The sequence below is a fragment of the Mustelus asterias genome, chromosome 13, assembly GCF_964213995.1.
Source record: "Mustelus asterias chromosome 13, sMusAst1.hap1.1, whole genome shotgun sequence".
Lineage (NCBI taxonomy): Eukaryota > Metazoa > Chordata > Chondrichthyes > Carcharhiniformes > Triakidae > Mustelus > Mustelus asterias.
This window is the reverse complement of record NC_135813.1, coordinates 55,349,331-55,362,270: the sequence shown is the minus strand read 5'-3', so window position 1 is coordinate 55,362,270 and position 12,940 is coordinate 55,349,331.

Sequence of the window (12,940 nt, the reverse complement as noted above, 5' to 3'; positions counted from 1 at the left end):
CCAATGACTTCCTGAATAGTGGCATCGAGAACTGAACACAATATCCCAGCTGAAGCTGGGCCAGTGTTTTATGCAAGTTTAAAATAATGTCCTTGTTTTTATAGTCTATGGCCTAATTAATAAAGCTCAGGAAACTGTATGCTTTATTCACCACTCTCTCAACCTGTCCTGTCACCTTCACCGATCTTTGCACGTATACACCCAGCTCCCTCTGCTCCTGCACCCCTTTTAGAACTATACCCTTTATTTTTTATTCTCTCTCCGCATTCTTCCTACCAAAACGAATCACTTCATACTTCTCTCCATTAAGTTTCATCTGCCACTCGACACCCATTCCACAGACTTGTCTGTGTTCCTTTAAAGTTCCACACTATCCTCACAGTTTACAATACTTCCAAGTTCAGTATTGTCCCCACATTTTGAAGTGTCCTGTACACCGATGTCTACATCAGAATCAGCAGGGCTTCAACACTGACCCCTGGGGAATTCCACTATAAATATTCCCCCCAGTAGAAAAAATCTCTATTAACCATTATTCTCTCAGTCCAAAGATGTGCGGGTTAGGTTGATTGGCCGTGCTAAAATTGCCCCTTAGTGTTGAAGTAGGCAATTTTCCAAAAGCCATATTGGCACCATTCATAACGTGCCTACAATGCAGAGGGGAACACCCGGATGGATATTCGTTCAAACCCCCTCTGCACAGCTGAGAGACCTTTAAATTTCAAAGCCAACGAAAGATCCTTATTCTGCCCAGCAACAGCGCGAAGCTGCATTTTAAACCGGCCTTTGGCCAAGGAAGATCGGGATATCTGCGAGTCAAGACCGAGAGTGGGCTATATGGCATAACCAGACGATCAATAAAATATTACAGGAATAAAATGGCCAAGGCAGGCAAAGAAACTTAACAAACTAGGGTAAAAGGAATAAAAGATTAGATTAAATCTCCCTACACACAGCAGGACAAAATGACATTAACACCTAATCTCGCAAGCAGGGAACACAGACACAAAACAATGAGGTCAATTCAGATAAGGGGACACATAGAGGGGATAATGGGAAACACATTAAAACACCGGGGCAAGAACAGGTAGTCCCATTAACACAAACACACACCATACAAATGCAAATTGACAAGCCTCCCAGAGAACTTCCTGACCCGACAGACCACTTTATACATATTGTAAAAATGCATAATCAAATGTTCCCGCTCGAATCTGGATCCCTATAAAGATCCAGAGCTGATGTGAAAGGATTGAGATCAACGTGGCCAAGCCACTGTTTCGGAGCTGGTTACGTTGGTTCTCCCTGGGTTCCCAGTAATTGTACAATAAAGAAAAACACTTTGAACGTTGCCTTGCGACTCGACTTCTTTGAATGCACTGGTACCAGGGATTTTTCCCTACAACAAATGGCGTAGTCGGCTCAGGATTTGATATCTGACTTCTGACTGGTGGCCACGGTCTGGAAGCCGGGATCAAATTTAAACGAATCTGATAAAAATCCAGAGCAGTCAAGGGCGAGTACAAGTCTCCGTTCAAAGTGAGGTACCTTGAAGGGTTAGGGTTTGTCTGTGTTAAATATTGTTGTCTTGTAGAACTGTATAATCTTGCCTAAGTTTTTTAATTGAAGGTACAGGTCAGAACGACCGCGTGGAAGAAGGTAAGTAACTTTAATAGGAATAGAGGACCAGAGGTAAAGATAACAGGTTTTGGGCTATTTGATAACGGGAATAAGGAATTAAGACTAATATAAAGATAAGAACCGCATGCAGAACTAATTGGTGTAACTAACCCAGGATTGTAGACGAAACCGCTGTCTGTGCCAAGGCAATAGGACAAGGGAGTGCTTGTCTCAAGGTGCCCTACCCTAAACTGGACGTTAAGAGGAGAAATCTCCCACGCTAAGGTTGGGTTTTGAAGCGGGCGCTAAGAGGCACAGGCACTCAGGGTGCAAGGCACGGATAGTGTAAATCGGGTAACAACACAGACTCTGAAGGGACGAACAACCTCAGAGTCGATACAGTTACTAACTATAACAGGGGCTTTGATAACAGAATACATGTGTGTAAGTGTTGAGGAAAAGGGGACCCGATCCATCCTGACCAAGAGACACGACGACGGAGGATCCATTAGGGACCCGGGCGGAGTTTGATAACCTTGTTCGTCTGTAGGGAACACCACAGTCCATAGCAGGGTACCAGGTTTTGGGGTAACGGATCAACCTTGCTAGTGGAGGTGGTGGCCAAGCGGGAGGCGTTGTACTTAAAGGGGCTGGGGACAGGGGCCGACAAACCCACTAAAAAACCAGCACACATCCCAATAAGACAACACAAAATAGACCAAGCGTGAGGTGTCAGGAATAGTTGGGGGAGCACAGGGGAAGAGACCCACTGGGACCCCACTACGAGACCCTACAGCAATACAGACGGTGCTGGAGCAGTATCAGTGACAGGAGATAAGAGAGAGAGTTGGGGCACTTTTACTGTTGGAACCAGCATACGGGGGTTGCAGGACTGCTAGACAGAAAAATGGCAGACCACGTTGTTAAGGGAGAAACTGCAGTAGCTCTCATTTTGAAGTATCTGTTAGCCAGAGAAGTGATTGTTGCAAAGATGAAACGGAACGGGTGGAACGCATCACAAACTTTAGAAGATCAAAGAAAGTGGGTAGACGGAGTTAAACGGGACAAAACAAAAGTAATGGGAGTAATGTTAGTGACCCAGTTAGCTGGACTAATTGAGAAGGTAAATGCCTCAATGGAGGAGAGACACAAAGAGACAGGACAAATTAAGGTATTGCAGGAGAGAGTGAGGGAATTAGAATACAGAAACCACACTGCGGAGATAACGCAGAGATCAGAGGAAACGGACCCTGTGCCCTCATACGAGTCAGTGCAGAAACATACAGCCACTCCAGCATCAGAAGGAGACATAAAAAATTATAATCTAGCGCCAGTCACCAGAGGAGGGACGTTAGCACAACCAAAAGCAACCTATAAGCCTTTTACCCCAGGGGAAAGGCAGCAGATTATGGCATCCCTGGGGAAGTTAAAACCCAGAAGCGCAAACCTGGGATTTTGGGGCGAATTGGATTCACTCTGGGTAGGACACCAGTTACATTTAAGGGACATACACCAGCTGGTCAGGGCAGCCTGTCCAGCGGATAAATGGAGGTTGGTGGCAGGAGGGCCAGCGACCCAAGCAGCACAGGACTATAATGGAGGAAGGTGGACACATGCCGTTCCTACAATGGCTGAGATAGATGCCCAGCAGGCACCCTTTACATTATTTAAGACCGAAATCCAACGAGTCTTAGGGAACTCCCCCACTAATTGGAGCAGGATCACAAATACTAAACAAGGACAGGGGGAAAGTGCATCGGAATTTGGAGAGAGATTATTCCAGGTATATAGGGAATGTTCAGGACAGGACAATGTGGATAGGAGAGACAGGGCTTTTATCCAGGCATTCAAGGACGGGCTATCAGAGGTACACCAAGAAATCCTTAAGATGGGGGTGATAGCATCCCAAGACTATGACGAGTTAGTCGAGTGGGCTAGTGGGATAAAAGAAGGGAAGGTTGCCCAGGCAAAGCCCAGACGAGAGAGAACTGGAACCCCCCATAACGGAGATAAGGGGAGAACCGGGCTCAGCTGCTACACGTGTGGCCAGCCAGGGCATACGGCTAGATTCTGCAGAGGAGCACCATTCAGAGGGAAACCCGAGAATGGCGGGCCCCGCTGTGACCACTGCCACAGGGCAGGGCACACCGAGGCAACGTGTTGGGGGCAACATGGGAGACCCTGAGACAACTATAGACCAACCCCGGGGGCACCACGTTCCCGGAATCCACTAGGGTGACTAGAAGAGACCCCAAACCAGGGAGATGGGAGACAAGAGAGGATTAGTGTAGCCACGCCCACAGAAGACAGTGAATCCCGACAAAAGCCGGTGTCCGTCCACTCCACTTATCGGCCAACACTGGTCGAAATCTCACAACCCGTAGCTCCCATCCAAAACAGGAAAGAGGGGGAGAGAATATATGTAGAAGCCTTGGTAGGGGGTAGGGAATGCCACATGTTAGTAGATACGGGAGCAGCCATATCAATTACAAACCTACCCCTGCCACTGACCAACAAAAGAATACACATAACCGGGGTAGGGGGAGAGAGAATACCCGCCTATCTTAGTGAAACCACACTAGTAGAAATCAACCACAAGTATATTCCAATGCAATTTTACGTTTGTCAGAATAATGAGGGCACAATCATGGGGAACGATTTAATGAGGGAATACCAGGTGCTGATAGATTGTGGGAAAGGGAAACTAATTTGGCCACAACCTGACGGTAGGAAGACCGGAATAGGGACATTAGCTAGCCACCTGGGGACGGTTGGGATAGCCACCATAGTGGCCCGAGATTGGGATCAGGAAAAAGAAGGGTTTGGAGCCATCTGCGCTTCCATTCCCGAAGCCTGGGCTAGGACGAAATTAGATACCGGACTAACCGACACAGAACCGATAAAAGTCCCAGGACCAGAACACAAGCCCCACCGACAATACCCTATCAAGAGAGAAGCGCAAGGGGCAGTGGTAGAAATAGTCAAGGGTTTAATAGAAAAGGGAATCCTCAGGGAAACCACCAGTACCACCAATTCCCCCACATGGCCAGTTATAAAACCTGACGGGAGCTACCGGCTCACCATCGATTACACAGGTTTGAACAAGGTAACACCTAAATTACACCCCATTGTGGCAAACCCCTCGACTATTTTAAACGGATTGGCACAAGACCACAAAATTTTCACAGTGCTAGATATAGCAAATGGGTTCTGGTCCCTTCCACTGGACTCAGAATCCCAAAACAAATTCGTCTTCACTGTGGGAGAGAAACAGTATACATGGACTCGCCTCCCACAGGGATTTCATAACAGTCCTGCCATATTTCACAGAACAATGAGCGATATCCTGAGTAGGGTGAAAGTGCATGAGGACAATACAGTCCTTCAGTATGTGGACGATGTGTTAATAGCTTCCAAAACAGAAAAAGGGCACAAGGCAGCCCTGTATGCAGTACTAGAAGGATTGGCAAAAGCCGGGCTGAAAGTCAGCCCACATAAGGCACAAATTGCAAAACCCCAGGTCCTGTACTTAGGACACCTAATTTCCCAGGGAATTAAAGAAATGCCCGCAGATCGCAAAACCGCGATTAAAGAAATGCCGCGACCAGTTACAGTAAGAGGGGTCCGAAAAGTTTTAGGACTATTCAATTACAGTAGGAGTTTTATCCCTGACTTTGCAAGAATCGCGGAGCCAATTCAGAGACTAGTGAAGGGAGGAAAGCCAGCCTTGGAAAGTATAGAGTGGAGACAAGAGCAAGAGACAGCATATGCAGAGTTGAAAGCTAGGTTAGTTTCAGCCCCAGGGCTGGGACTGCCAGATGGAAGCAAGGAGTTCCACATCTTCTGTGACAACCAGGACGGCTTCTATTCTGCCGTAGTGGCACAGACTCATGGAGATAGAAAGAGACCCGTAGGGTATTATTCAACGGCTGAGGGACCAGTAGTCACCGGGATGCCCAGGTGCATAGCCGCCCTAGATTGTGCAGCATGGGCTGTGAGGATAAGTGAGCCCATTGTCATGACAGGAGATATTGTGCTACACACAAAACATGCATTGGTAGAGATGCTAAACACGGGCAAACTCAAAACAGTCTCAAATATAAGGAGGGCAAGGTGGGAGGCCACACTCCTACCACCTAACAAGTCAGTCACCATCATTAGGGACACGGGAGAAAATCCCGCGGAAGGGATTTTAGATATTGGGGAAGCGCACAGCTGTGGAGAAATTGACAAAGATAACAAGGAAGGAAAGATTAGAGACGAACCCCTTCCAACAGCAGATAAGACCTTCTATGTGGATGGGTCCCGCAAATATGTATCAGGATCACCAAGGACAGGGTGGGCAGTAGTAGACCAGAACCTGGAAACCCTAGAATCAGGAAGGATCGACGGGGGTCAGTCCGCTCAGGTAGCAGAATTAGTTGCCCTCACCCAAGCCTTAAGATTAGCAGCAGGGAAAACAGTCAATGTGTATACAGACAGCCAATATGCGTTTGGTGTGATCCATGATTACATGCCCGCATGGGGGAGAAGGGGGTTCATTACTACAGGAGGTACCCCCATTAAACACCAACAGCAGATAAGGGCGCTGCTAGCAGCTAGTGAACAGCCTACAGAGGCCGCAGTAATTAAAATAAAAGCCCACCAGCGGGAACCCGGAAGGGACACCCCGGGGTGGATTCATTTCAAAGGGAATCAAGCCGCAGACACAGCGGCACAGCAAGCACTAGAAAACAGCGACATTAAAAGCCTGCCCCTTGCAGCGATAGTGGTAGAACCGGAAGAAATTGACATACAGAAATTACATGGGGACATTACACAGCAAGAACGAGATAGATGGGAGGAGCTGGGCGCAGTTAAAGGGACTGACGGGGTGTGGAGAAAAGATAACCGGGTATTGGCGCCAGGATTTATCCAGAACACATTACTGGAACTACACCACAGGCTTCCCCATACAGGCAGGGATGCAATGATACAGAGCCTGGGGCGAGAGTGGTGGTGGAAAGGATTGGGACGAGATGTGGCCACATACTGCCGCAGATGCACTATATGTGCACAGCACAACCCCGGGAAACCCATAAAGGTAAAGATGGGACACCAACCCAGACCGAAGGGACCCCGGGAACAGATACAAATGGACTTCATAGGACCATTGCCCCCCTCTCACGGGAAAACATACTGCCTGGTAATAGTAGATCAATTCACCAAGTGGGTAGAAGCATTCCCCACAACCAATTGTACAGCCCTAACGGTAGCCAGGATATTGGCAGCAGAAGTCATTCCCCGATGGGGGATGCCAATTCAAGTTGATTCGGACCAGGGAACACATTTCACAGGAAAGGTTATGAAAAACATTTGCCAACTATTAGGAATAAAACAGAAATTTCACATCCCCTATCACCCACAAAGTTCCGGGATGGTGGAGAGGATGAATCGGACTCTAAAAATAACCATGGCAAAAGCAATGCAATCCTCAGGTAGAAATTGGACAGAAGTCCTACCTGCAGTTCTGATGAGGCTTAGGGCGACCACAAATCGAACTACCGGCTTGACTCCATACGAGCATTTACCCGAAAACATTATTACAGGCTGGACAGATGTGGGTCCGATAAAGGATAAGATCCGTCAATACATCCGAGACCTTAGCACCCAATTGAAGGGGATGCGCCGGTCCGTAATTTTAAATCAGGCACAGGTCGATACAGAGGAGGACTCAGAGATATTACCAGAGGTCCCAAAAGCCGGGAGCCGGGTATTAACAAAAGTGCTTCCTGCAAAACCAGGATTTGCCCCAAGATGGCACGGACCTTACGAGGTCATTATTAGCGGAGATACCTGTGCCTGTATAGATATAAGGGGACAGGGGGTCTGGAAACACTGGACCCAATTAAATCTGTGAAGACAAATGAACTAAAGAATACCGTTTTCGTTCATTCAAATTCCACAGGAACCAGGACCAGACCTACTATCAAGACGTCGGAACAAACTACTTTTAATTTGATTGCCTGTTTATTTTCTGTATATACTGTAATTGTAAAATACTGTTGAAAAAAAAACGATATGGGAACAGGGACATATTTGATAATAACCATGACCATGTAAATACGCTCCAACACATGGGGGTTAGGGGAGCAGAACCCCCAATCATGGAAGGAAACCTATTCCTGAAAACACACATCCAGATCTATGGGAATAGGACCGCTTGTTACCCTTCAGCGCGATCAGTAAACTCTCTATTCATCGCAACACCAGGGTGGCTCCCACAAGAGTTATTCACTATTGACACATCGGGGGCACCCTGCAAGGAACATATTGGGTACTTTAAACAAGGGATACAAGGAAGGTGTGTAGAGCTCACTGAGCCGGGAATTCTAAGGGGGATGGGACCCCAACAGGAGGAGACACATGGGAACTACCCACAATGTTTTAAGGGAGAGGGATGGGGGTGCGTGCATGCCTTTGTCCCTAAAAATGATTCGTGCGCTGAGGCACATTGTGCTCTCCAGGAGTGCCGGGTCCGGGAAGGACACTTCACTTGTGACTGCAAGCAACAAAAATGCATTGCAGTCACCGCGGGTAGGCAGCTTATGTGTGGCAAGTGCAACGGCACCCACGTAAGCTCAGCCTCGGGGACATACCCATTTGATTCTCACCAAGGGGTACAATCAAGTGGACAGTCCCGGGGGAGGGAAGGTTCCACAAGATGGGGCCATGTGGTCAAACGACCCCGGGGTAATGCATGTTATCGGGTTAAAGAAGGTTACGTGTTTTTATTCAAAAATGTATACATGACGGCCACAGACAGGCCTCCAAGGTTCTTTTCCGTAGGGACAATCAGACCTCTCACGGTTCCGTGCCCAAGCGAGGGACATGTCCAGAAACGCAGAGTGACCAGGGCCATCAGCGCAGAATTCTGCGCCGACTGGCAGGCCCCTGTCACATTAGGGTCTTCTCTGGGGTATGGATTTCTGGGGACACTATCCCTAGGAGGCGCCGCAGGGGTGATCAGCGCCAGTAATAGGAATTTCTTCATATGCAGACTGACCATCTTAGGAAACAGCACCCTACAAGCACTGGGTGCAATTGACCAAGAACTCGCAGAACTCAGACTATACACACAGCAAACGAGATATGCAGTAGACTATCAGCGAGCCAGACAAGGAGGGGTATGCACCATCATCAAAGGAAAAATGCATCACATATGTACACGACGAGACATTAAACATAACAGCAGCCATGTCCGGGATACAAAAGCAATTGGATAGCTTTAAACAGGGATTAACAGGGACTGATGGGTGGTTAGGGTGGCTGTTTAACACAGTTTGGGGAGCATACACTATGAAGGGATTAATCTTAGTAGTAGCCATCCTGTTCACACTCTGCCTGGGCCAAACCTGTATTAAAGTGATATGTGCAAATATTACATCAAGAATGCTACCCACTGCCAGTATCCAGATGCAAGAATTTAACCATGCCACAGAGGAAGAGGAACAACGGCAAGGACGACATCTGTACAAGTCACTGTACCTCTGAAGATCGTCCATGGGGGGTCAGCCATGAATGGGACCCCCTGGACGAGAGGAGGGACTGAAGTAGGCAATTTTCCAAAAGCCATATTGGCACCATTCATAACGTGCCTACAATGCAGAGGGGAACACCCGGATGGATATTCGTTCAAACCCCCTCTGCACAGCTGAGAGACCTTTAAATTTCAAAGCCAACGAAAGATCCTTATTCTGCCCAGCAACAGCGCGAAGCTGCATTTTAAACCGGCCTTTGGCCAAGGAAGATCGGGATATCTGCGAGTCAAGACCGAGAGTGGGCTATATGGCATAACCAGACTATCAATAAAATATTACAGGAATAAAATGGCCAAGGCAGGCAAAGAAACTTAACAAACTAGGGTAAAAGGAATAAAAGATTAGATTAAATCTCCCTACACACAGCAGGACAAAATGACATTAACACCTAATCTCGCAAGCAGGGAACACAGACACAAAACAATGAGGTCAATTCAGATAAGGAGACACATAGAGGGGATAATGGGAAACACATTAAAACACCGGGGCAAGAACAGGTAGTCCCATTAACACAAACACACACCATACAAATGCAAATAGACAAGCCTCCCAGAGAACTTCCTGACCCGACAGACCACTTTATACATATTGTAAAAATGCATAATCAAATGTTCCTGCTCGAATTTGGATCCCTATAAAGATCCAGAGCTGATGTGAAAGGATTGAGATCAACGTGGCCAAGCCACTGTTTCGGAGCTGGTTACGTTGGTTCTCCCTGGGTTCCCAGTAATTGTACAATAAAGAAAAACACTTTGAACGTTGCCTTGCGACTCGACTTCTTTGAATGCACTGGTACAAGGGATTTTTCCCTACAACAGTGTCTTGAGATGGGTAGGTTAGAGGGATTAGCGGGTAAATATGTAGGGATATAGGGTAGAGCCTGGGTGGGATTGTGGTTGGTGTAGACTCGATGGGCCGAATGGCCTCTTTCTACACTGTAGGGTTTCTATGATTCTTTCCTGTCACTCAGCCAATTTCCTATACATGTTGCTATTGTCCTTTTTGTTCCATCAGCTCTTCATTGTTCACAAGTCTGTTGGGTGGCACTTTAACAAGTGCTTTTTGGAAATCCATATACACCACATCAACAGCATTACCCTCTCTGTTACCTCTTCAAAAACCTCAAAAAAGTTGAACAGGATTTGCCCGTAACAAGTCCATGTTAGTTTTCTTTCACTAACCCATAGTTGCCCAATTGACTATTAATTTTGTCCTGGTTTATCTTTGCTGGAATCTTCCCCACCACCGAGAGTAAACTGACTGGCTTGTAATTGCTGGGCTTATTGCTATATCCTCTTCTGAACAAGGATGTAACATTTGCAACTTTCTGATCCTCTGACACCATCTTGGAGTGTAAGGAAGGCTGAAAAATGATGGTCTGTGCCTTTGCAATTTCCAGTCCAGCTTCCCTCAGTATCCTTGGGTGCATCTCGACCAGTCCTGGTTTCTCATCAACTTTAAATACAGATAGCCTTTCCAAATTCTCGTTATCAATTTTAAACCCATCAAGGCTCTGAAGTATCTCCTTTCACCGTGATCTGTGCAGCATCTTCTTCCTTGGTAAAGTATACTTTTAATACTTCAGCCATGTTCCCTGCCTCCATGCGTTTTTTTTCCTGAACATACTGGCGGAATAATTTCTCCCACCTGCCCTCGACATTATTACCATCTCACTCTATATTCAGATCATTAAAGTTCCCCCATTATAACCACTCAATAGTTCTTTCATCTTTCTGTAACTTCCTTGCAAATTTGTTCCTCCACCAATTGATGGCCTATAGACTGCACCGACTAATGTTCCAATTCCAATTCTCTTCCTGTACCAAGTGGTGCGCTAAGGCAGACTTTCAGCTGTTTCCATTGCCAGTTATTCCTGGAACAAATCGCTAAGCTTGTCACCAGAGGCTTATAGCTTGGGGGCGCCACTCCACATCAAGCGTAACTGACCTGGAGTCTCCCACCAGCCACTGACGTGTTGGAAGGATTTTGCAGGTTGACACTTCATCTGTTTTGGCCACGTTATGAATGCACCTTCCTTGCCCATTGTGGGATCCTCTCTCTGGTTTGCATTAGTTAAAAGGCTTCATTTTAAGGTATTTCTGCCCATGTATCTAATTACGCCATGCTTTAAAGCTAACTTAAGCTAACTTGGCCACATTTTAAAACTCAGCTTGGAATTCTGGGTTTAGCTTAGAAATTGGCTACATTCTTTGAAAGTACAATGTAAGGTAAACAGGCTTTCTCATAAGGTAAACGGCAGTGTTTCATGGCCACAGCTGCCAGTGGTTTATGTTAGTTGAAAACTGTTTGTACCAGCTTTTTAATAACACAGATAACCAAACCCATATATTGTTAATAACAGCTATCTATTCAGTCCAGGTGTGAGTTCAGTTAAATGCTGCAAGGTTTTGAATTCAACTCTCTGTAATTGGCCCAATTACCGAGGTCCTCTCTCTCTTCCACTTTCTGTATTTTATTAAAATTTCAAGTTATGTTCAATAAATCATTTTTAAAATCATACCAGTTGCCCACGGTCTATTTGGAGGAATGAATGGATCCTAGTTATCAAGTGGGACTCAAACCGGGAGCTCCTGGCTCAGAGGCAGGGCTGCTACTCACTGCGCCACAAGAACCTCCCTGAGCAATGTAATTACACCCTTTTTATTCCTTAGCCAATTAGATTGTGTCCCTGACCCCACTGGAAGACTTTGCACTGCAATGTTCTTCTCCATCAATACTGCCACCTCTGCTTCTTCCTTTCCCATCATTCATCAGCTCCTCATATCCAGGAATTTTTCATCCCCAGTGCTGCCCTTCTTTCCACATGGCTATCTGCTACTGATCTGATTTACCTCACGCTGTGCTTTCACTATAAACCCACTCTACACTTTATTACTGTCCATCTTAGTCTGAACCCAGCTAAGAACCTGTCTGTGACTTTGTGCTTTGGACAGCTGGCATACAAACCACCTAGCCCCTCGAACTGGTTGCATGCTACCTTTCCCCTGTCACTCATCATGTGCTGCTGTCAATTTTATGTGACCCTGTAAGATGGGCACCATGCCAGTGTCCTACCATCCCAGTGTCACATCACCTTGTGCTTCTTCATTCTCAGAGGTCTGAAGCAGCTCTCACTCACACTCCTGAGGTTGCAGGGTCAGACCAGCAAGCACATCTTGGGTATCTGGAAGTAGAACTATACAGGGGAGGGTTGGGATGAGGGTAGGGCTGTGTAATGAAACACAGAATACCACACTGGGCTGGATTTTACCAGCACTCTGGAGGGGCTGTGAGGTGGGGGCCTGTAAATTGGCAAGGGAAGGCAAGGTGTGGAGCACCCATCATCTTCCCACTGCCATTTCATCTTACCAGCCGTGGGAAAGGTGGAGGTTTGATGGCCCGAGCCGAGAGGTTGATTGATTCACTTAAATGCCCAATTAAGTGCTATTTCCCACTGCATTGGCATTTTACCCATGTGGACCTTCTGTCACAGAGGAGATAGTCAGGTGAAGCCTGGTTGCCTCCCTGCAAGCTCAGGGGTTTTGAGCCCTCCTAATTTGTCCCACAGAGGGCTTCTCCTCCCCCAATGGAAATGAAGCCAGCTGCAGTCACCAGCTACCCAGCCTGCCTCCCCCAGCTGAGCTAGCCTGATAAGCACTGGACTCTCAGACTCCAGGGAGTTTGTCCGGCTCCATGGTGCCCTCTTATTCAGGTGTAGTCCCAGCTGTGACCACTGTCCC